The sequence below is a fragment of the Talpa occidentalis genome, unplaced genomic scaffold, assembly GCF_014898055.3.
Source record: "Talpa occidentalis isolate TD23 unplaced genomic scaffold, MPIMG_talOcc4v2.1 talOcc4.16, whole genome shotgun sequence".
Taxonomy (NCBI): Eukaryota; Metazoa; Chordata; class Mammalia; order Eulipotyphla; family Talpidae; genus Talpa; species Talpa occidentalis.
The window spans coordinates 48,217,177-48,241,102 of NW_023601653.1; positions in this window are offsets into that span (position 1 = coordinate 48,217,177).

Genomic DNA, 23,926 nt, shown 5'->3' on the forward strand with positions numbered 1-23,926 from the left:
ATAAATTATGTGCACTGATGAGCACAAAGCATATATGGAACTAGAGGTAAAGGATACAAGACTCACAGAGAGTCTGGTGGTTTTATTTTATTTTTTTAAATAAAAATATATGTTTTTAAAATATATTTATTTAAATATATATCTTTTAAATCATTGTTCATTTTTGTATAATGTTTAATTTTTCCTCTCAGGTGTAATACCCATAAAATTCTTACCACTAAGTCACCAGTGAAGGGATTATGCTTAGTGAAGTCAGAAGGAAAAATATGAAATGATTTCACTTATAGGAGGTATATAGGGGAATCAAACAAAGCGTAGGGAAAGAAAAAAAAAAGAGTGAGAGACAAAACTAGCTGGTGGTTTTATTTTAATATAACTTCCTCATGGATGGTCTCTAAATACCCCAAGGTCCTTAAATAGCAATGGAACTGGTCGTGTATTAATATACACCAGATTTCTAAATTTTTGAAGCAAAGACTCTTCAAACATGTTTGCTTTTTAATTTTAATGATAAAACAATCAATTTTAAGCACTAACATTTATTGAGCATTCACCATATTCAGACACTATTGTAAGCTCTGTACAGGTGTTACCTTGTTTAGTCAGTAAGGAGCGCATGAGACTGATGCTGTTATTATCCCCATTTCAGAGCTGAGGAAATTGAACCGGAAGATGAAGTCACTTGGCCTAGGTCACACAGGGGATGAGAAGTGGATCAGGGTTTTTGACTCCAGGCTTTCCCTGCCTGACCACTGCCACCCATGGTGGGTCTTTACTTTCAATTCCTCTCAATTTCTCTGACAGCACAATAAAAAGATTGAAGATGTTTGTATTTCTAACCCTGTTGTGTAGGTTTGTGGTCATCTTTGAGGGCTTTAAAAGCTGTCTGGCTGGGCTATAAGTCAAACATGTTAGCCAGTGATTTTTACAAGAGTGATGTTTTTCCTTTCTCCTTGTGTTCTTTATGCTTCCTGTGCTGTGATTGTATTTCGATTCTTGTCTTTATTCCCTCAAAGTGATCTGCTTGAGCATAGCTTGAAATCATCACTCTGAAAACATCTGGCATTTTATAAAAGACAAATGCCCTTCATAGCCTGTGATACTGAGTTTATTCTTTCCACTATGTTCTTTCAAAGGCAGAGTTCAGTCTTCAAATAAGCTTCCAGCTGCTTTATCTGTTATAGACATGGTGCAAGTTGCCCCTCCCCCTTGTAAGTTCCAATAGAATCACTAAATTCAACTAAGAAGAAAGTTCGAGCTCACTAAGATTTCTGAAAAGATGGCAAGAATGTATAAACAAAATGTAATGCTTTTTGCCCACCTTCTACCTTTCTGTATTGGAAATTTCTTGAGTTTAGAGCAGAATTTCCTTTAATTTGTGAATAAATTTTTGGTAATTAGCATCAATTTATATTGGTAGAGGTACTGTCCATGCTTGCAGAATATAAGATTTTTAATTTTTATACCATCCAGTTCCAGAAAAAACACATTTGAGTGGCTATTCAAGTGAGCTAAACATTGAAGTAAAGATTTTATCTTATCTGAATTGAATTCCCCAGGTATCAACTCACATGTCCTCTCTCATAAGACTTCTTTGATTTTCCTAAGAGGAAACATCTCTGTTTATTTACAGATAGCCCAAGTTTCAGATATTTTATACCCTTTAAAGAATCCCTTTCTCAACATCCCATATTCATGGATTGGAGGAATTAACATTATTAAAATGGCCATCCCACCAAAAGCAATATACAGATTCAACACTATTCCAATAAAAATCTTAATGACGTTCTTCAAAGGAATAGAAGAAATACTGATGAAATTCATGTGGAACCAAAAAAACCCATGAATAGCCAAAGCCCTACTGATGAAAACAAAAGAGAAAGGAGGTATTACACTTCCAAACTTCAAGCTATACTATAAAGTTATAATAATTAAAACAGTTTGGTATTGGAACAAAAACAGACACACAGACCAATGGAACCGAATAGAGAGCCCAGAAATAAAGCCACACTTATATGGACAACTAATCTTTGACAAAGGAGCAAAGAATACGCAATGGAACATGGATAGTTTGTTCAATAAATGGTGCTTGGAAAACTGGACCACCACATACAAAATAATGAAACTATACCACTACCTCTCACCATGCACAAAAATCAACTCAAAATGGATAAAAGACGTGGACATAAGACGAGAAACCATAAAATACATAGAAGAAAATATAGGTAAAACACCACAAAGCATAATTCTCAGTAACATCTTTAAAGACTCATCACCCAAAGCAAACAAAGTCAAGGAAAAGTTAAACACCTGGGATTACATCAAACTGAAAAGCTTCTGCACAGCACAAGAGACATACATTAACCAAAAGAGAGAGACATCTCACTGATTGGGAAAAAAATCTTTGCACCCCAATCAACTGATAAGGGACTGATCACAAAGATATACAAAGAACTCAGGTGACTCAACAAAAACAAAGTAAACAACCCAGTCAAGAAATGGGCAGAAGACTTATTTTGCCGAGCATGATCCCTTCTAGCTCCATCCATGCTGCTGCAAACTGCATGTGTTTATCTTTTTTGATTGCTGAGTAATATTCCATTGTGTATATGCACCACATCTTCTTGATCTAGTCATCTATTTTGGGGCATTTGTGTTGTTTCCATAGCTTAGCTATTATAAATAGTGCTGCTATAAACATAGGGGTGCAGGTGCCCTTTTGAATTAATGTTTCTGTGTCATTTGGGCAAATACCTAGGAATGGAATTGCTGGATCATATGGAAGCTCTATGTTTAGTAGGTCAAGAAATCTCCACACAGCTCTCCATAGTGGTTGGACCAGTTTGCACTCCCACCAGCAGTGCAGGAGAGTTTTTTTTCTCCACAACCTCGCCAATATTTGTTGTTGCTAGTTTTTTAATATATGCCATTCTCACTGGTGTAAGATGGTATCTCATTATAGGAAAAAGACTAATTAATACAAATTGAAAATCAAAATCAACAAGCAACTATAAACCAGAGACACACTATGGGGTAGGGGGGCGGGGAAAGGAAGGAAGGATTAGAGTCAAAAGAGGGGTGGTGCAATTGTATGGGGAATAGAACCAAAATGAAAATGCATACATTGTGCAAAAATGAAAAATGATGTAAGAATTATATAAAATAAAATATTAAAAAAAAAGAAATGGGCAGAAGAACTTAAAAGACATTTCTCCCAAGAGGAAATGCAAATGGCCAACAGGCATATGAAAAATATTCAACATCCCTTATCATCAGGGAAATGCAAATCAAAACCACATTGAGATATCACCTTACACCAGGAAGAATGGCACATATTAAAAAAATTAGCAAAAACAAATGTTGACGAGGATGTGGTGAAAAAGGAACTCTCCTACATTGCTGGTGGGAGTGCAAACTGGTCCAACCACTATGGAAAGCTGTCTGGAGGTTCCTCAGTCTACTAAAAATGGAGCTACCATATAATCCAACAATTCCACTCTTAAGGATCTACCCAGAAGACACATTGATCAATCAAAAACATTGATTCAAAAGAACACCTGTACCCCTATGTTTATTGCAGCACTATTTACAATAGATAAAACCTGAAAACAACACAAATGTCCAAAAATAGATGACTGGATCAAGAAGATGTGGTACATATACACAATGAAATATTATTCAGCAATCAAAAAAGATAAACTCAGCAATGTGGATGGAGCTAGAAGGAATTATGCTCAGTGAAATAAGCCAGAAGGAAAAAGAAAAATATTGCATGGTTTCACTTATGGCAGGAATATAGGGGAACCAAATAAGACATCAGTGTAAAAAAAAATAATAGTAGAAAGCACAACAAAGCAAAAGCAGACAATTATAAATCAGAGACATACTGCAGGGGAGGAGGAGGGAGAGGGATCAAAGAGAGGGAGGGAGGAACACAGGGAACTGAGGTGATGGTGCATGGATGCATTGGTGAAGGAATCTCTATGGGGACTACACCTGAGGGGGTGGGGGGAAGCAAATATTGTTTAAAAATGAACACTGAGGTAAAAAATTAAAAAAAAAGAAAAAATAAAAAATAACTCTAAAAAATGAACAACAATGTAAAAAATTAATAAAACAAAAAAAATAGATTCAATTCAAACCTACTTTCTATAAATTATAGGATGGACCAAATAAGAAAATATATTGAATGGGAGTCAAATTTTTCACGATTGGGGGAGGGAATTAAAACTAAAGAAAGAGGAAAGAATAGAAGAATGAATGCTATGTTTATGAATTGGAATTAAAGGTATCATCAGTTTGAATTAATGGCTTTCAATAAATATAGAAACATACACAGCTAGGTAGATATGTATTTTTTTCTTCTCTCTGTCCACTTGAAGTATCTACAAGTCAAGATACTACAGTGCCAATGAACATTCGCAGCAACCAGATCTTTTTCTCTAAACACTATTCTTTAAGGAACAAGGACTCTTTGAAGAAATAGCGGACTCAGGGCTGAGGCATAAAAGCACAAAACAAGCCTGGAATATTTTGGCCAGAAAATAAGGACGTGCAAACAACAAAAAAAAAAAAAAAAAAAATGGTCATAGAAGCCAACTTAAATGGTCTCCTGCTGGCCAAATCTAGAACAAATTGAGAATCAGAACAAATAGCATAGCAATGGAATACTCATGGAAAAAGCAAGAATTTGAGGCTATAAAGACATAAATAAATGAATAAGTTAAGAAATGAGGAAGATGGAAAGTCCCTCACAGTAGAAGACCAACTGGTATATGTAGGAAGAATGGTGTTAGCAAATCATCATTGCAGCCACCACATTGACAAGTGCCATGAATCATCAACAGATGCTAAAACAAGGGAGTATAAGACTGATGAGGAACAGCATATCTCCATAGAATCCCCAAGGAATTATTTACTAATTACAAAGGGAAAATTAGTGATTTTACAGTGGGTCAATCTAGCAGATACCACCTCAAATAAATAACAAAGTTAAAATCACCAAGAAAGGGGCAAACAGAGACCCTGCACCTCCTGATATGACACCTGGAGAACAAAATCACTCTGTGGACTGCCGCCAGACATACAGAACCAAAATCTAATCATAGGAACCTTGTCTCAAGTGGAGGTATATTCTATAAAATAACTAGGCTGTGTTTTCAAAAACCATTAAGCTCATGAAAGACTCTGGATCTTTTTCAGATGGAACTAGAGAGACATGATAACTACATACCATGCACTGTCCTGGACCAGGGGAGAAAGCTGTTGGGTATTAGTGGGAAAATTGGCAAAACTGGAATGTGGAGCTGTGGATTAGATAGTAGGATGCTAAATGTCCTGGTTTTGACAAATACTGTGGTTCAGTAAAAGAAAATCCTTATCCTTAGGAAATATACACTCACGTATTTATACATAAGGGATATGACATCTGCAAATTATTTTCAATGGTTTAAGGGAAAAATATGAATAGATAATATAACTAAAATACATAGAATATATATGGACACAAAAACACACATTATAGATCGAAGTAAAGACCGATAACTGGTAAATTTGATTCAAGAGAATATGGGGGTTCTTTGTAGCTGAATTTAAAAATAAATAAAAATAATAACTTCAATAAAAGCTATTTTTATTAAAAAAAAAAAAAGAATCCCTTTCTTTGTTGTGTTTGCAATAATGGGGGATTTTTTTCATACACTCATTCCAGTCTTAGCATAGTTGGTGCCCTAAGTTTCAAGTGTCTGCCGTCACGCTCGACTTTCCATGGGTTACTTCTCTTTTTGCTGCTTGCAGGGCCAAGACCAAGGTCAGGCACTGAGGCAGCTGGGGAGCAAAGTTTAAAGTGTTATTTGCTCTAAGGGTTGTGTAAGCACAAGTTCATTGTGCTTTGGTCCTGACTCTGCCCTCCACAGCCTAGAATCCTGGGGAGTCTGATCTGCATCATCTGGCGCCACATTTTTAAGCTTGTAACCGCTAGAGCTGGGCATGTTACTGAAACTCTACCTCAGTTGTAGAATGTAGATGATGCTGCTAAAAATGCGGTGTACTTCGTGGGTTGTTGTGAGTTAATCCAGATGAATTAAGTGGAATTTTAAAAGACAACAACTTTAAAATTGTTTAGAAAAATATGATTCTCCATAACTCAAGGGAAAAACCCTCTAAAAGTTTGGCAAGAACAGAGTTACTTCCTGATCTTCCTCTCCTTGAGCTTCCAGCCTCCCTTGAAACACATCAATTTTAAGTTCTGTCTTCTGAATCTCCTTCTACCAATTACTTTGAAACAGCCTCACCTGTCCTCATCCCTGAAATCAATCTGTTTCCCAACTGACTATTTCTCCAGAACAAACTTTCAGACCAGAACAGCACCTTGTACTATCAGCAAGATAGTCCAGGCTGGCCACTGGCCACTTGCCTCCAGTCTCCTGCTGTTTCCCGGCCACAGATAGCTCTGAGGGACATTTGTTCACTGTTTCTACCATTATCTGTTTCCTGCCTCCCATCAACCCTACCTTAATTTCCTGTTGGGGAAGTCATTCCTTCCCTCACCCCTAGGTCTGAGGGTGAACTTAAACCAATCAGCAACCCCCTGGCTCTGGCCTATTCTTCACACAGAGTGCAGCGTAGCTGTAGGGTAAGGAAAAAAATGTCAGGCTTTTCTGCCCTCCCGCCATCAGGATAGATGATGGATCCTTGCGGTCCTGAATGCATGCCTGATGGCGGGCACCTGGAGTAGGGTGTGGGCATAGGTAGATGGGATTCACCTGGGCTAAGACTGGGCTTTTAAGGGCGGCGTCTTGGGGACGCCAGTAGAAATCAAAAGAGAAGCCAAGAAAGAAGCAGCAGAAGCTCAGAAGCAGAACCACGAGAGAGCAGAGCAGCAGAGATCACCAGAGAGCCCAGACAGAGTGAAGACTTGCTGGGGTCTGGGAGGCCTGCCAGCCTCCCGCCCCCCACAGCATCCCTGCTTGCTGTGTACCTGGTAAACCCCAATAAAAGCCTGAAAACCCACTGAGGGCTCTAGGACTCTGAACTCCTCCTGGATCATAGAAAACCTGCTCCGTGTCCATTCCTGACCCTACAATTGGCATAAGTCGACAAGATGATCCATGCAGATGGGTATTGGAGCCCTCCGAAGACCTGGAGGGACTAAGGAGTAACAGACTGTTCGCCTGTGACGACGCTGGACGCGCCATGGTGGCACAGAAGGTGGACAAGGTCCAGGAGCTGCGGGACGAGACCTCATCTGGAGGAGACACCGAGTGGACCAGCCAATGACCCCTGAGGCAGCAAGAATCATCGGTGAAGAGAGGACCATGATTCGGAGCTCGCCAGTGCTGATGCAGGAAGAGGCCAACAGACTTGGACTGATGGACTTGGACTAATGGAGTTGGACTGACAATCCCGCCAGATGGCAGAGGAACTTGCAGTTTGATATGTTTTTGGGACCCTGGGGGAGTATGCTATTGTTTGCACACCCCAGGAGATGGGAATCTGGGGGTGGCCAGTGGGCCTTGATGGCCAAAAGCAGCCTGTGATGTGCCCAGCAGCTAGGTGGAGGAGAAAAGCCAACTGAGAAGGCAAAAGCTGGTGCTGATGCTAAGTTTGGGAAGCCCTGAGCGGCTGTTAAGCATTAAGTAAGCTGAGGAAAGCCAGTGAGTCTCGTAAAATCACCTGTGGGTGATGCCCTGCTCGTTGTCGAGTGAGGGTGAGGAGCTTGTCCTTGGGGGACGGGTGGGGAACGTGGCTTGGGGTGGAGCCCAAGCTGAAGAGGGGACCCGAGAGAGGCCGCATATAGAGTTTGGATCCCCGACCCATGTGCTTGTGCAGTGTGTTGGCCTGAGTGCAGGGGTCTGCGTGTCACATTGATGGCTATGAAAGCCGAGTGTTGGAGCGACAGCAGACAGAAACCCTGAGTGTTGGCGATTACCCCCAAGAGTAGATAATCCCCAATCCAGGAGTAAGTGCATCCTGGGGGTGGATGCGGTGTGTGGCTTGTGACCGAGACTACAGCCAGAGAAGGTCAGGAAGCCTGATGGCTCCTGACATGTGACAGAGATGTCAAGTGATTCCCCTCCCTCGTATGAGCAGTGCCCCAATAAAAGCCTGAAAACCCGCTGAGGGCTCTAGGACTCTGACTCCTCCTGGATCATACCTGCTCTGTGTCCAGTCCTGACCCTATGGTAGCCAACCACAATGAGACAGGAGACATTTGCAGTGGCTTCTGCAATGCAGACCTGGAGATCTCCACTGGGAAGAGATTTCTAAGGTGACTTTTTGCCCATGAACTCACTCCTTCTCTGACCTGAATGAGGAGAGATGCAGCCTTGGAGCCATTGCAGCCATTTCAGGGCCAGGAGGGTAGAGCCTGTCCATGAATAGTGTCAATGCCAGGGATACATCACTGTAGGGTACGTAATTATCAGATTTTTCTGCCCTCCCGCCGTTAGCATTAATGATAGATCCCTGCGGTCCTGAATGCATGCCTGATGGCAGGCAACCTGGAGGGGGGTGTGGGCATACATTGGTGGGCACATCTGGGCTGAGACTGGGCTTATAAGGGTGGCATCATGGCGGGGGAGGGGAACAGAACCAGTAGGAAGAGAGTAAGAATGAAACAAGCAGAAGAGAGAAAACAAGACCATGAGAGAGCCCAGAAAGAGTGAAGATTCGCCGGGAGCTAGGATACCTGCCAGCCTCCTGGCCCCCCAGCACTCCTGCCTGCTGTGTACCTGGTAAAATCCCAATAAAAGCTTGAAAAGCCACCGAGGGCTCCAGGACTCTCCTTTACCCATCTGCATAGGTTCATAGAGATCCTACTCTGTGCCGTCCTGGCACTACAATCACACACGTACATTGCATGTATAAATGTGCACACACACACACACACAGAGAAAGGTGGAGGCAGGGAGATTATAGGATTCTAGACCAAATAGTGCCTCCCTAGGCTATTCAGTTATATGAGACAACTGATTCTTTTTAAGACAATTGCAGTTGTGTTCTCTGTTGTTTAAAACAGTGTCCTAATTGATACAGTGTCTTTCTTGTTCTGAGAGTCCAGCACGGGGTGAAAGGGTCAAAATCGATCTCTCTCTCTCTGTCTTTGTCTCTGTCTCTGTCTCTCTCTCTCTCACACACACACAATCTTTATCACACTCTATCAGAAAATATTCCTTCTTAATTACTATAAACTCACCACCACTCATAAGAAGTAAGAAAAATATTTCTCTAATTGCCTGGCATTTTAGCTCTTCTACATTATTATGTACAGCTATTTTAGTACATTATGTTCATTTACATCTCAATTTGCATTTTAGACTCACCTGGGATAAGAAATGGAGCCATTATTGAGCTATATTCTTCATAATGGATGCTCCTTAAACTCCATAAAAATGGAATTAAAGCTTTGGAATTAAAACTTGTAAGGCCTGATTAGTTTTCCTACAAGGTCATTCTCTCCTTTAACTGGGAAAGCTGAATAGGTCTGTCTTAAAAAAAAAAAAAATTGTGGATTCTGGTTGCTGATGTGTATTTCCAAAATTCTCAAAGTACTTTTAGAAGATTGGAATTTTGATATATACTCTGAAATTCTTGCCCTTTCATGATCTCCATACTCTGACCTGCTTGTCCTGCATGCAGTTCAAGGACATCTTGAGTATCCCTGCAGAGCTTGGGAACAAATTAAAGAGAGAGATAAAAGTAATCCTCCAAATGTCATATTTTCAACTTACTTTACATTCATTATTTGGAGGCCTTGAACAGGATGGGCCTATCTCACTTTAATGGGAAGGTTTTACTTCAAGAAAAGCTTTTGTTTAAATGTTGGGGAAAGTTTTATAAAAGGGGAAGAAATTTACAGCAAGCCAATTTGAGATGCCATTAGATATTACCTATCAGTAGAGTGTTGATGCAATATACTATACAGACAAACCTCTTTTGAGGATGAAAGAGGGGAACTGTTAATAACACATCAACACATTCACTACTGGACAAAATGGAGGAACAGGGACTGGGTTTACCTTCCACCTAAAACAACTAAGCAACCTAACAAAGTATTATATATGAAAATACAAGTTTTTAAGGTGCTGGACATCAGGTGACAAAGGACACTGATCTGTGAGACATGGGAAACAAGTGATATCGATCCAGGATGATCCCATATTACAGCATGGGGAGAATTTCTAATCTCTACACAGGGAGGGAGGCCCAGGTGGTCTCTGTGAGTTGAGAAACCTGGTGGAAGTATAGAACAAGGCAGCCAGAGTTCACAGATCAGAGTCCTAAAGAGGAAATAATAGGAGGGAGGGAGGGAAGAAGGGAAAGGGAGAGAGAGAGGGAGGGAGAGAGAGAGAGATAGAACGCTGCATGGTTCTGAAAATCTGCAGAGGGTACCCCTTAAATATTCAGCTGACTGAGTACTAATCAATGCACACAGTTGAGGAAACAATACAAGGGAAATACCAAACACATGAAGTAAATTTCTGGAGTTCAGACAGGGTGAGGAAAAGTACTTGTTTTCCTCTGCAAGAGTGAGAAAATCTCATTTCTGCAGCATCATATAGATTACTCAAAAGATTTTGTCTCATTAGTAGGACAAAATAACATTATGCTCTTCTGGTTCTGACTAACAAAACTTAAAAGCAAGACCCAAGAGGCTCAAATGTTTCCAAGTACCTTAATTCTGTCTCAAAACAAAGTTGAAGAATTTTTATAGCAATACAAAAATATGCAGCACCCAATAAGATAAAAGTCACAATGTTTGACATTTCATTAAAACTTAGCAACATATAAAAAAGAAGTACAATCCACAATGAGGAGAAAGATCAATCTATTAATGTGGAACTTAAGTCAAGGAGAGTATCACTATGTTTTCTTCAATGTATTTAATGGTTTCAGGTCTTACATCCAGTCTTTAATTCATTTTGAATTAATTTTAGTGTATGGTGTTAGCATGTATGGTGTTAGATAGTTTAACTTCTGTTTGCATGTAGTTTTCCCAAAACTATTGAAGAGATTGTCCCTGCTCCATTGTAAGCTTTTAGCTCCTTTGCTATAAATTAGCTGACCATATATATGTGATTTTATTTCTGGGCTCTTGATTCTGTTCAATTGATCTGTGTTTTTATTTCAATGCCAAACTGTTTTTATGACTATCATTTTGTTGTGTAGTTTGAGGTCAGTTAGTGTAATAGCTCTAATTTTTTTCAGGAGTGTTTTTGCTATTTGGGATTTTTTGTCATTCCAAATTAATTTCATGATTTTCTAAATTCTATTTCTGTGAAGAGTGCCATTCAAAGTTTGAAAATAAATCTGTACACTGAGATTAATGATGTTAACTCAGCCAGTCCATGAACACAGAGTAAATTTCCAACTCTTTGCATCTTTTATTTCTTTCAATAATGCCTTATAGTTGTCCATGTACAAGTCTTTCACTTCTTTGGTTAAATTCATTCTAAGGTGTTTAATTTTTTTAAATTAAAGTGTAACATTGTATTAATTTAAAGCAAACAACATAAAGATTTGCTATATGTACATATTGTATAAGAATTGCCACAGTAAGTTTAGTTAATGTCTGTCACCTCACATAGTTACAAATTTTTTTCCTTGTGATAAAAATTTTGAAGATCTGTTCTCTACAGAATAAAAGAAATGTGCTATACATGTGTGAGTTATTTAATTCTTTTTGACACAGTTGTAAAATGATGATTTTCCTGCTAGTTCATTTACTATAAAAACACAAAATACTTTCATATATTTTTTTTATGATTCTAGATACTTATAATTTTATCTGATTACCTAAATATCTTCTTCCTTTTGGCTTAGTTCTTCCTTTGTTCCAGATTTGAGTTGACTTAGTTATCTAATGACCACAGGTATATGTTTTTACTATTAGATCTATCTCCTGGGGCTTTTCATGAGCTTGGGAACCTGTAAAAACTGAAATTTTAATCAATGGCAAGGAAATATAAAAAATCCCTTGTATGTGACAAATAACACTGAGGTATCTTTTCCCCTTATTTCCACATATTTATTTCACATCTAAAAGCTTGAAGATAGTAATGCACTATGGACTCAGGTGGAATAAAAGAGAGAAATAATATATTTTTAAAAATGAAGATGCTGGGCCTCCCCTGGTGGCACAGGCAGTTGAGGGCAGCACTGTGAAGCTGTCTGCAGCCTCTGCAGCGCCAGTTCAATCCCTGCTGGCTGTCAAAGGTCCCACATGGCGCGGCAGGCCTCTCCTGTTGCACCCACTGCTCCCCTCAGCAGTGTATTTCGTCGGTCTGCCTGTTCTGTTCCCCGCTCTGTCTCTGGTGTATCCTCTTACCCTCCCATGCATCTGGCCTGTACCCTGGCTCTTATATAAGTAAATAAAATAAAATCTAAAAAAAAATCAAGATGCTTCTGTAAAAACAATATGATGCCATTAAGAAAAGTAACAAAGATTATGGGTATCCCAGAAGGGAAAGAATGAAGGAAGCATAGAACTTATTTAAAGAAATAATAGAGGAAAATGGCACAAGCTTGGGACTAAAATATACAAGTCTATAAATCTAATGGAATACCTGGTGATGGAAATACCCATATTCATGAAGTATTTTCCTTATATTGCAGATTTCTTCTGGCAAATTTTTCAACCATTAAAAAATTCTATTAAGTTATAGGAATATAGTCTATGTTCTACTTTAGGAAGACTGAATTTCTATTTTAGGATTATCATAGTATTTTAGATAACTTGAAAATATTTTATATGTTTATATATTTGATCCTATCTAAAGACCAATATATTTTATTTTATTTTTCTGATATTTAAAGGATTTTTCTTCCTCTTACCATCTCTTGTATTTCCCAGTTCCTTTCTGTCCCTTTCCCCAACCTCAGAACCCTCAGGATGCTTATAAATGTCTACTGGTTTTTGAAATGTTATTGAATTGCCTGCTATGCAAATGTCCAGTGTTTGTTTTTATCATTCTGACTAACTTTGCAGCACACAATTCTCTCAAATTCCTTCCCATTTTGTTGAAAATGGGAACACATCTTTCTTATGCTGGATGACATTCCATGGTATGCATATACACATCTTCTTAATCCAATTGCCCTTTGATGGATATTTAGGCTGCTTTGAATAAACCTCACAAAGGAGCTGAAGGACCTATACAAGGAAAATTATAAAACATTGTTAAAAGAAATTGAAGAAGACACAAAAAAATAGAAAGATATTATTCCCTGTTTATGGGTCAGAAGAATCAACATCATCAAAGTGATCCTACCCAAAGCAATTTGCATATATTACAATTTTCAATGTAATTCCAATAAAACTCTTAGTGGCATTCTTCAAAGAAATGGAACAAATATTGTTAAAATTCATATGGAGTCAGAAAATACGCTGAATAGCCAAAACTCTTCTGACTAAAATGGGGGGAAAATAGGGCTATACACTTCCAGACTTCAAACTTTACTACAAAGCTATAATAATTAAGCCAGGAAGGTACTGGAATAAAAACACACAGACCAATGGAATAGAATTGAAACCCCAGAAATAAAACCACAGATAAATGAATATCCAATTTATCATAAAAGAGCAAAGAATTTACACTGGAACAAGGAATGTCTCTTCAATAAATGGTGCTGGGAAAATTGGACTGCCACATGCAAAAGTCTGAAACTAGACCACTATCTCACACCGTATGGAAAAAAGACTTGGATGTAATATCTGAAACTAAAATACACAGGAAAAAAAAAAACATAGGCAAAGAACTCCATTGATATTAACTTCAGAATCATCTTGGAGGACTTGTTCCAACAGCAAGGAAAACAAAGGAGAATATGAACACCTGCGACTATATCAAACTAAAAAGCTTCTGTATAACAAAGGAGACAGCAACCAAAACAAAGAGACACCCTATTCAATGGCAGAAAATATTTGCACACGATACATCTGATAAGGGGCAGATATCAAAGATCTACAAAGAGCTCACACAACTCAACAAGACCAAATCAAACCACTCAATAAAAAATTGGGCAGAAGAGCAAAATAGGCACTTCTCCAAAGAAGAAATATAAAAGGCTAACAGGCATAGAAAAAAATGTTCATCATCACTTATTATCAGAGAAATTCAAATCAAAACCACAATGAGATACCATCTCACACCTGTGAGAATGGCCCATATTAAAAAACAAGCAAAAAACAGAAACAAGTGTTGACAAGGATATAGAAAAAAATGGAACCCTTTTACCCTGTTGGTGGGAATGTGACCGGCCTAGACCCTTTGGAAAGCTGCATGGAGATTCCTCAAATCACTGAAAATGGATTGCTTGATGACCTACATTTTTTTACTCCTAGGAATCTACCCAAAGAGCATAAAATTACTAATTTGAAAGGAAACCTGAACTCCTGGGTTCATTGCCCCACTCCTTGCCCCACTATTTACAGTAGCCAAGATAGGGATAGAACCTAAATGCCCCCAAATAGGTGAATGGATCAAGGTGTTGTGTATATGCACAATGGAATATTCTCAGTGATCAAGAGATAAGCTCATGCCATTTGTGGCAACATGAATGGAACTGGAAGGGATTCTGCTAAATTAAATAAAGTCAGAATGAGAAAGATAAATATCAGATAGTTTCACTTATATGTGGAATACAGAGAAACAAACAGTCAGGCAAAGACAAACCTTGAGAACTGACCATAGATCTGGGGCATTCGTGAGGGCAGGGGTAGGGGTGGGGTGAAGCTGGGGGATGAATGGAAGAGGAGTATAGGGTACTCTGATTTTAGGCTATGGAAGATTTGATGATGGGAGAATTTGGATGACCACATCTGAGTGGAGAAATAATACACCCTACAAAAATGTAAGAAAAAGATAATTAAAAAATAATAGTCTTAATTTTATGCAAAAGATTATTTTTACTGTAAATTCATAAATATATACACATACGTACATTTACATGGATATTTGGTTCTTTAAAATCACTTCTAGGGTCTCCCCGGTGGCGCAGCGGTTGAGCGCTGGGTTGCGAAGCTGCCCGCAGCCTCTGCAGCGCTGGTTCGATCCCCGGCTGCTCCCTGGCCACGGGAGGAGGGTCCCACATGGCGCGCAGACCTCTCCTGCCACCTGCTGCTCCCCTCAGCAGTGTACTTTGGTCCTTCTGCCTGCTCTGCTCCCCGTTCTGGCTCTGGTGAATTCTCTCACCCTCCCGTGCTTCTGACTGTACCCAGTGCTTGTATAAATAAATAAATAAATAAATAAATAAATAAATAAATAAGTAAATAAATAAATCTTTAAAATAAATAAATAAATAAATAAAATAAAATCACTTCTATTTAGTTTCTTTGTTAGGTTGCATGTACCTCTGTAACACATAGAGGAATACAGTTTGGAACAAAGTGGCTTTTTTTTTATTTTTTATTTTATTTTTATATTCCCCATACAATTGCAACCCCCTTATTTTGACCCCAATCCCTCCTTTCCCCGACCCCACCCCCCATAGAGTGTCTCTGGTTCATAGTTGTTTGTTGATTTTGATTTTTACTTTCTTATAGTTATTCTTTTTCCTGGTCTCTTATTTAAGTTTTCTAGATTCCTGCTATGAGTGAGACCATCCGGTATTTTTCTTTTTCTTTCTGGCTTATTTCGCTGAGCATGATCCCTTCCAGCGCCATCCATGTTGCTGCAAATTGCATGCATTTATCTTTTTTGAATGCTGAGTAATATTCCATTGTGTATATGTACCAAGTGCTTAGGCTAAATCTCACCATCGCAGGGAGTTACAAGTTCCTTGATGTTTATGCTTCAAAAGAGATGACTCCCAGGACATTGAACAAAGCATTTTGGGGTTGTAAAGCTAGTGAAAATCTTACCTGACCTTTGCAAAGATTTACATCCATATCAAAGGGAGAGAATAAAGTCTCACAAACACTAGCCTTTGCAGAGAAATTCTCTAAAAATTTGGAGAGAGTGAGAGACTGCTTTCCCTCTGTCAACAGGGAAATTCTTTTTATTTTCATTCTGTCATATCCCATCAGAAGCCAGGCAGCTGAGGGATCACCACCATAGAGAACAACAGAGGCAGAAGACAGTGTCAGGACTAAATCTAAGTGCTCTCCTTTCAACCATCACGAAGTTACAGAAGTCTCTTTCCTGTACAATCATGTATTACCATGAAGAAGCACCAGGGAGGAGAAAGAAATCAGAAGGTCCAAGCATTTAACTTAAAGAGACTGCTTAACATATTAGAGAGAATTACATTTATCAGCTAGTATGGTAAATTATGAAAGTTATAAAAAACAGAACACAAACTCCTTGGTGGCCTAGGGATTAGGTCTCAGTGCTATCATAGCACCTAAGTTCCATCCCAGCCAGGGAGCTACCCACCTGGCACAGCAGACCTCTCCTGTATTACCCTCAGCAGTGTATTTCAGTAGATCTGCCTGTTCTGCTCCCTGCTCTGACTCTGGTGAATCCACTGAGCCACTGCACCTCTGGCCTACACCCCAGTTCTTTCATGAAAAAAAAAGAACAAAAGTGAAAAATATAGAAGGTATCTTTTCTTGGCCATTTTGTGGATAATGTATAGTTTTGTGCTCCTGCTGAACAGCTTTTTATAATTCATGTTAGCCATTATTTTAAGCAAGCTTAATTGGTTATGGCTTGACTCATATGTAGGAAAACCAAATCAAAAAACACAAAACTTCTTTAAGCACAGGATGAATCACCATACCTTATGTATATTAATGACCAATAAATATATCAACTTACTGTTGGGACTCTTATGTTAGCAAAGCAGTAATTGAATTGCATGTACATAATTTCCTAGGCCCAGGTAACTCCACACTGTTTAGAGAAGAATATGTTTAATTCACACAAGTCATAGTTCCCTCACTCAAGGCATAGTAGTTAAGTTGATTGAAGAGATGATGTGTAGAGGCTTGGGGTTGTCTAGTCTTAGGAGAGAGCTCTTGATTTGTGTTTTGTTTGATTAGGATTTAAACTTATACACAAATTTTCTCTTATTCAAGAATTTTTTGAAGACATAAAAAATGAAATCTATTATTTTAAGAAATTTTACACCAAAAAAATTCTACTGCCAAACTTGAACACCTACGCAAATCAAGAGACTGCTTTATCAAATCTTGCTTTGGGTAAAGAGCACTGTTATTCAAGAAAAAAATTGAACACTGGACTTCCTGAAATATCTTATAACTTAGAACAGTAAAAAAAAATCCTTTTGCTTTACTATTTTATTTAAAATGTTTTTTTTTTTTTCTGGTAAAAGCTCTTTTTGTTACTATATAATAAAGGACATGTGTTTAGCTACTCACACCTAAATACCAGAATAAGATCAGAGTCTCATTTTGGCTCATGGGGTGTATATCCAGGAAAGAGAAAGATGTGTTTCTTGAAAAAAAATGAAACAATAAAGGCTCAGAGATCACTGTTCAAAGAGGCGATAGGATTTAAAAATAGCTCTTAACAGTACTGGGTACTCAGTGGGAAACTCAATATTGATTTGCTAGAACCTGTGTAGTAAAAGAAATCTTCTAGCAACAACTTAAAATGTAAAACAAAACTTCATGGATGAGATTCTTGTGATTACTTTGCTCTAATTTTTTTTAACAATTTATTCATTTATACACATTGTTCTTTTTAACAATGTTTGCTTTCTTTTCTCAGGTGTAGTCCCCATAGAATTTTCACCACCAATTTACCCGTGCACCATCACCATAGTCCCTTGTGCTCTTCCTGCCCTGTCTTTTTTTTTTTTTTAATAGTTATTTATTTATTTTTTAATTTAAATTTTATTTTTTATATTCCTCATACAATTACAACCCCCTTATTTTGGCCCTAAATCCTCCTTTCCCCGCCCCCCCACCCGCCATAGAGTGTCTCTGGTTCATAGTTGTTTGTCGATTTTGATATTTTCTTTCTTATAGTTATTCTTTTTCAAGGTCCCTTATTTAAGTTTTCTAGATTCCTGCTATGAGTGAGACCTTCCAGTATTTTTCTTTTTCTTTCTGGCTTATTTCGCTGAGCATGATCCTTTCCAGTGCCATCCATGTTGCTGCAAATTGCATGTGTTTATCTTTTTTGAATGCTGAGTAACATTCCATGGTGTATATGTACTACACCTTCTTGATCCAGTCATCTATTTTTGGGCATTTGGGTTGTTTCCAAAGCTTAGCTATTGTAAACAGTGCTGCTATAAACACAGGGGTGCAGGTGCTCTTTGGAATTGATGTTTCTGTGTCCTTTGGGTAAATACCTAGGAGTGGAATTGCTGGATCATATGGAAGCTCTATGTTTAGTAGGTCCAGAAATCTCCACACAGCTCTCCATAGTGGTTGGACCAGTTTGCACTCCCACCAACAGTGCAGGAGAGTTCCTTTTTCTCCACACCCTCGCCAACATTGGTTGTTGCTAGTTTTTTTAATATGTGCCATTCTCACTGGTGTGAGATGGTATCTCATGGTAGTTTTGATTTGGATTTCCCTGATTACAAGTGATGTTGAACATTTTTTCATATGCCTGTTGGCCATTTGCATTTCCTCTTCAGAGAAGTTTCTTTTTAGCCTTTCTGCCCATTTTTTTGACTGGATTATTTTTTTTGTTTTTGTTGAGTCTCATCAGCTCTTTGTAGATTTTTGTGATCAGTCCTTTATCATTAGTGTTGTGTGCAAAAATGTTCTCCCAGTTGGTGGGGTGTCTCTTTTGCTGTGCAGAAGCTCTTTAATTTGATGTAGTCCCAGCTGTTTATCTTTGCCTTCACTATCACTGCTTTGGGTGATGTGTCTGTAAAGATGTCTTTGATGTGCATATCACGTAGTGTTTCGCCTATATTTCCTTCTATGTATTTTATGGTTTCAGGTCTTATGTCTAGTTCTTAAATCCATTTTGAGTTGGTTTTTGTGCATGGTGTTAGGTAGTAGACAAGCTTCATTCTTTTGCATGTAGCAACCCAGTTTTCCCAGCACCATTTATTGAACAGACTTTCTTTGCTCCAATGCATATTCTTTGCTCCTTTGTCAAAGATTAGTTGACCATAAATCTGTGGGTTTATTTCTGTATTTTTTTATTCAATTCCATTGGTCTGTGTGTCTGTTCTTGTTCCAATACCATGCAGTTTTGATGATTATGGCTTTGTAGTATAGTTTGAAGTCTGGGCATGTGATGCCTCCATTCCCTTCTTTTTTTTTTTCAGGAGAGCTTTGGCTATTTGGGGTTTTTGGTGATTCCATATGAATTTCATCAGTAATTGTTCTATTTCTTTGAAGAATGACATTGAAATTTTTATTGGAATAGCATTGAATTTGTATATTGCTTTTGGTAGGATGGCCATTTTAATAATGCTTATTCTTCCAATCCATGAGCAGGGGATGTCTTTCCATTTCTTTGTGTCTTCTTCTATTTCTTTTAACAGTGTTTTATAGTTTTCTTTGTATAGGTCCTTTACCTCTTTTGTTAGATTTATTCCCAAGTATTTGATTTTTTTTGTTTCGATAATAAAAGGGATTTTTTTTAATTTCTTCTTCTTCAGATTTATTGTTTGTGGAAGGTTACTGACTTTTGCATGTTGATTTTGTATCCTGCCACTTTACTAAACTGATTGATTAGTTGAATTAGTTTTTCTGTAGAGTTTTTGGGGTTCTCTATGTATATTATCATATCATCTGCAAATAGTGATGGTTTGACTTCTTCTTTTCCTATTTGGATTCCTTGTATGTCTTTCTCTTGTCTTATTGCTCTGGCTAGGACTTCCAGTATTATATTGAAAAGCAGTGGTGAGAGTGGACATCCTTGTCTTGTTCCAGATCTTAACGGGAATGATTTCAGCTTTTCGCCATTGAGAATGATACTGGCTGTGGGCTTGTCATATATGGCCTTTATGATGTTGAGGTATGTTCCTTGTATCCCAAGAATTTCAAGGGCTTTTATCATGAATGGGTGTTGCACTTTGTTGAAAGCTTTCTAGGTATCTATTGATATTATCATACAGTTTTTATATTTCTTTTTGTTGATGTGTTGGATAACGTTGATTGGTTTTCGGATGTTGAACTGTCCTTGTGTTCCTGGAGTGAATCCTACTTGGTCGTGGTGGATTATCTTATGGATACATTGTTGGATTCTGATAGCTAAAATTTTATTTAGGATTCTTGCATCAGTGTTCATTAGTGAGATTGGCCTGTAGTTTTCTTTTTTTGTGTTGTCCTTGTTCGGTTTTGGTATTAGTGTAATGTTGGCTTCATAGAACGTGTTTGCTATTATCCCTTCCTTCTCAATTTTTTGGAAGAGTTTGTGAAGGATAGGCACTAATTCATTTCTGAATGTTTGGTAGAATTCATTTGTAAATCCATCAGGTCCTGGGATTTTGTTTTTGGGGAGGTTTTTGATTACCATTTCAATTTCGCTGCTTGTAATTGGTCTGTTTAGGTGTTCTGTTTCTTCTTTATCTAGCTTTGGGTGATTGTAGTGTTGTAGGAATTTGTCCATCTCCTCTAGATTGTTGAACTTGTTTCCATGTAACTGTTCATAGTAATTACTGATTATTCTTTTGATTTCTGCTGTGTCTGTTGTGATTTCTCCTCTTTCATTTATGATCCTGTTTATTTGTGCTTTCTCCCTTTTTTCCTTTGTGAGCCTGGCTAGGGGTTTGTCTTTTACTGATTTTTTTTGAAGAATCAGCTCTTGGTTTCATTGATCTTTTGGATTTTTTTTTTTAATTTTCGATTTCATTATTTCTGCTTTGGTTTTTATTATTTCCTTTCTTCTACTGGTTTTTGATTTTTTTTTGTTGTTTTTTTTCTAGATATTTGATCTTCAAGATTAGTTTTTTTCTTTGAGTTCTTTCTTGTTTCTTGATGTGAGCCTCTTTGCTATATATTTTCCTCTTATTACTGCTTTTGCTACATCACATACATTTAGGAAATTGGTGTCCTCCTTGTCATTCAATTCAAAATTTTTTTTTAATTTCTTCTTTGATCTCCTCGTTAGTCCAGTGGTCTTCCAGTAGTGTGGCTTTTAATCTCCATGAGGTAGGATAGTTCCTTGCCTTCTTTTTATGGTTTATTTCTAGTTTGATGCCTTCGTGGTCAGAAAAGATATTTGGTATGATTTCAATCTTGGTGTATCTGTTGATGTTTGCCTTGTGTTCCAGTATGTGATCGATGCTGGAGAATGATCCGTGTGTGCTTGAGAAAAATGTGTACTCAGATTTTTTTGGGTTTAGTGTTCTATAGATGTCTGTTAAGCCCAAGTGCCCTAGATCCTTATTTAGAGCTTTAGTGTCTTTACTTATTTTTTGTCTTGTTGCTCAATCCATTGTTGATAGTGGTGTGTTGAAGTCTCCCACTACGTATGTGTTTTCTCTGATGTCTGTTTTCAAAGATGACAATAGTTGTCTGATATATTTTGGTGCTCCTTCATTTGGTGAATATATGTTAATGAGTCTTATTTCTTCTTGAAGTGTTGTCCCCTTGATCATAATGTAATGACGTTGGGGTCTCTTTTTACCTTTTTGAGTTTGAAATCTGTTTTATCTGATATAAGTATAGCTGTTCCTGCTTTCTTTTTTGGTCCATTTGCTTGTAGGATTGTTTTCCATCCTTTAACTTTGAGTCTGTTTTTATCTTTTGTAGCTAAATGTGTTTCCTGGAGACAGCAAAAGGTTGGGTTTTGTTTCTTAATCCAGCCTGTGACTCTGTGTCTTTTTATTGAAGAGTTTAGTCCATTTACATTTAGAGTTAATATTGATATGTTAGCATCTGTATTTGACATTGTGTTTGTCTTTCCTTTGATTTTATTTATTTATTTTTTTAAAAACTTTTTTTTTGGTCTTCTTTCGTTGTTATTCATCCCTCTGAGGTTCTGGCTTTAGGACTCCTTGTAGTATTTTTTGGAGTGGGGGTTTTGTCGTAATGAAATTCCAGAGTTTCTGTTTGTCTGGGAAGGTCTTTATTCTTTCTTCATAGAGGAAGGAAAGCTTTGCAAGATAGAGTATTCTTGGTTGGCATTTGTTTTCTTGGAGTCTGTTGATTATGTCCCTCCACTCTCTCCTTGCCCGTAGTGTGTCTTCGGAGAAGTCTGATATCAGTCTGATAGGTTTTCCTTTGAATGTTATCTGTTTCTTCCCTCTTGTCAGCTTCATTATTTTTTCCTTGTCTTGGATTCTTGGGAGCTTCACTCTTATGTATCTTGCTGTATTTTTCCTTTCGTCATGGAAGTTTGGTGTTCTTCTTGCTTCTTGTATATCAATTTTCAACTCCTTCTTCATGTTTGGGAAGTTCTCTTCAATTATTTCCTTGAATATTTTCTCTGTTCCTAGGTCTCTCTCCTTTCCTTCTGGGATTCCTATAACTCTTATATTCCCTTTCCTCATGCAATCAGATAGTTCCCGAAGTCTTTCTTCTGTCTTTTTCCTTTGTACTTCTCTTTCATTTTCTGTTTTGGTTCTTTTTATTTCTGTGTCTTCAAGAGTATTTATTCGTTCTTCCATTTCATCTCTGATTGTTGATTATTTTCCCCTTATCATTGTTTCCTTTATGACTTCTGTCAGTTTTTTAATCACGGCAATTTTAAATTCTCTTTCTGGAAGGCTCAGAAGTTCTTCCAAGTTACTGTCGTTGCAATCTGGTGGGTTGTTTTCTTTTTGTGGTGTGCCTTTTTCCTGAGGAGTTGCTGGGTTGCATGTAGTTTTTCTACTCCCTACTGCCTGTTTTCTAATTTGCCATATGCCTTGGGACACTGTGTTGCTGGTACTGGCCGGCATTTTTTGGTGTGCTCTTTGTGGGGTTCGGGAACTGGCGGTCTAAACGAGTCAAATACTGTTATGCCAGAAGTCTAGTGAGGGAGTGGTACTTTGAGTATGTTAATTGTTGCTGTCACACAATATTTCCTCCTTCTGTGTTTAATTACAAAGGTGTGTCTTGAAGTCCCACAAACTTCCCTGGAGGTGGGGCAGCTGGATTGCACTCTGGGTTCCAAATCACTGGATCCCTCTCTGGTTTCCAACTTCCTGCCAGGCGGGACCAGGCTTGTGGCAGCCTTCAGCTCACCTCTGACTGCACAGGAAACCTTTTCCCTCCGGTCCCATAGGGCGCCTTCTGCCAGTTTCAAGCAGTCTTTATTGAAGAAAGGTCCCTGTTCTAAAGTGGTGATGTGGAGATGCACTCCCCTGCATGCCCAGTCTGCCGTGGCAGTGGGTGCCCGCTCCCCTCTGGGCTAGGACTGCTGGCCAGAAGGGGCCTGGTATGGGCGAACTTCCCAGTTCACCTCTGGCTCCTTCGGGGGCCTTCTGCTGGTTTCAAGCAGTCTTTACTGAAGAAAGGTCCCTGTTCTAAAATGGCAATGCGGGGACGCACTCCCCTGTGTGCCCGGTCTGCTCTGGGGGTGGGTGCCTTCTCCCCTCTGGCCTGCCCTGTCTTGATCCCTTTCCTTCCTCCTCCCCTGCAGAATGTCTCTGATTTATAGTTGTTTGTTTATTTTTTGTTTTGTTTTGCTGTGTTTTTATTGTTATTATTTTTTTCCTTGATCCCTTGTATGCTCAAAAAAATTTGTAGTTTTTATTGCAATTATACTCTAAGACACTAGAAATATTAATACACAAAGCCTAGCATTAACTTAGAAAATCAAAAAAAAAAAAAGACTGCAGCATTTTAAAACCATGTAAAGAGCGATTCCATGGCTAATTTTTAATGGTGACAGCTCCTGGGAAAGTTTTAAAATGGAATAAAAGAGTAATGAGAGAAAAAACTGCAAATGCAACTTGAGGCATTTCACAAAAACTCATTAATATTAAAGTCTATGCAGAGGGTAGTTATCAAAGATTTTCAATGAGCAAGAGGAATGGAATAGGGACAGTATTTTAGGAAAAGCAAGTTGACATTTCCAGAGATCTGGAGTCCTTAATTTTAGTGTTAGTTTTGATTTAG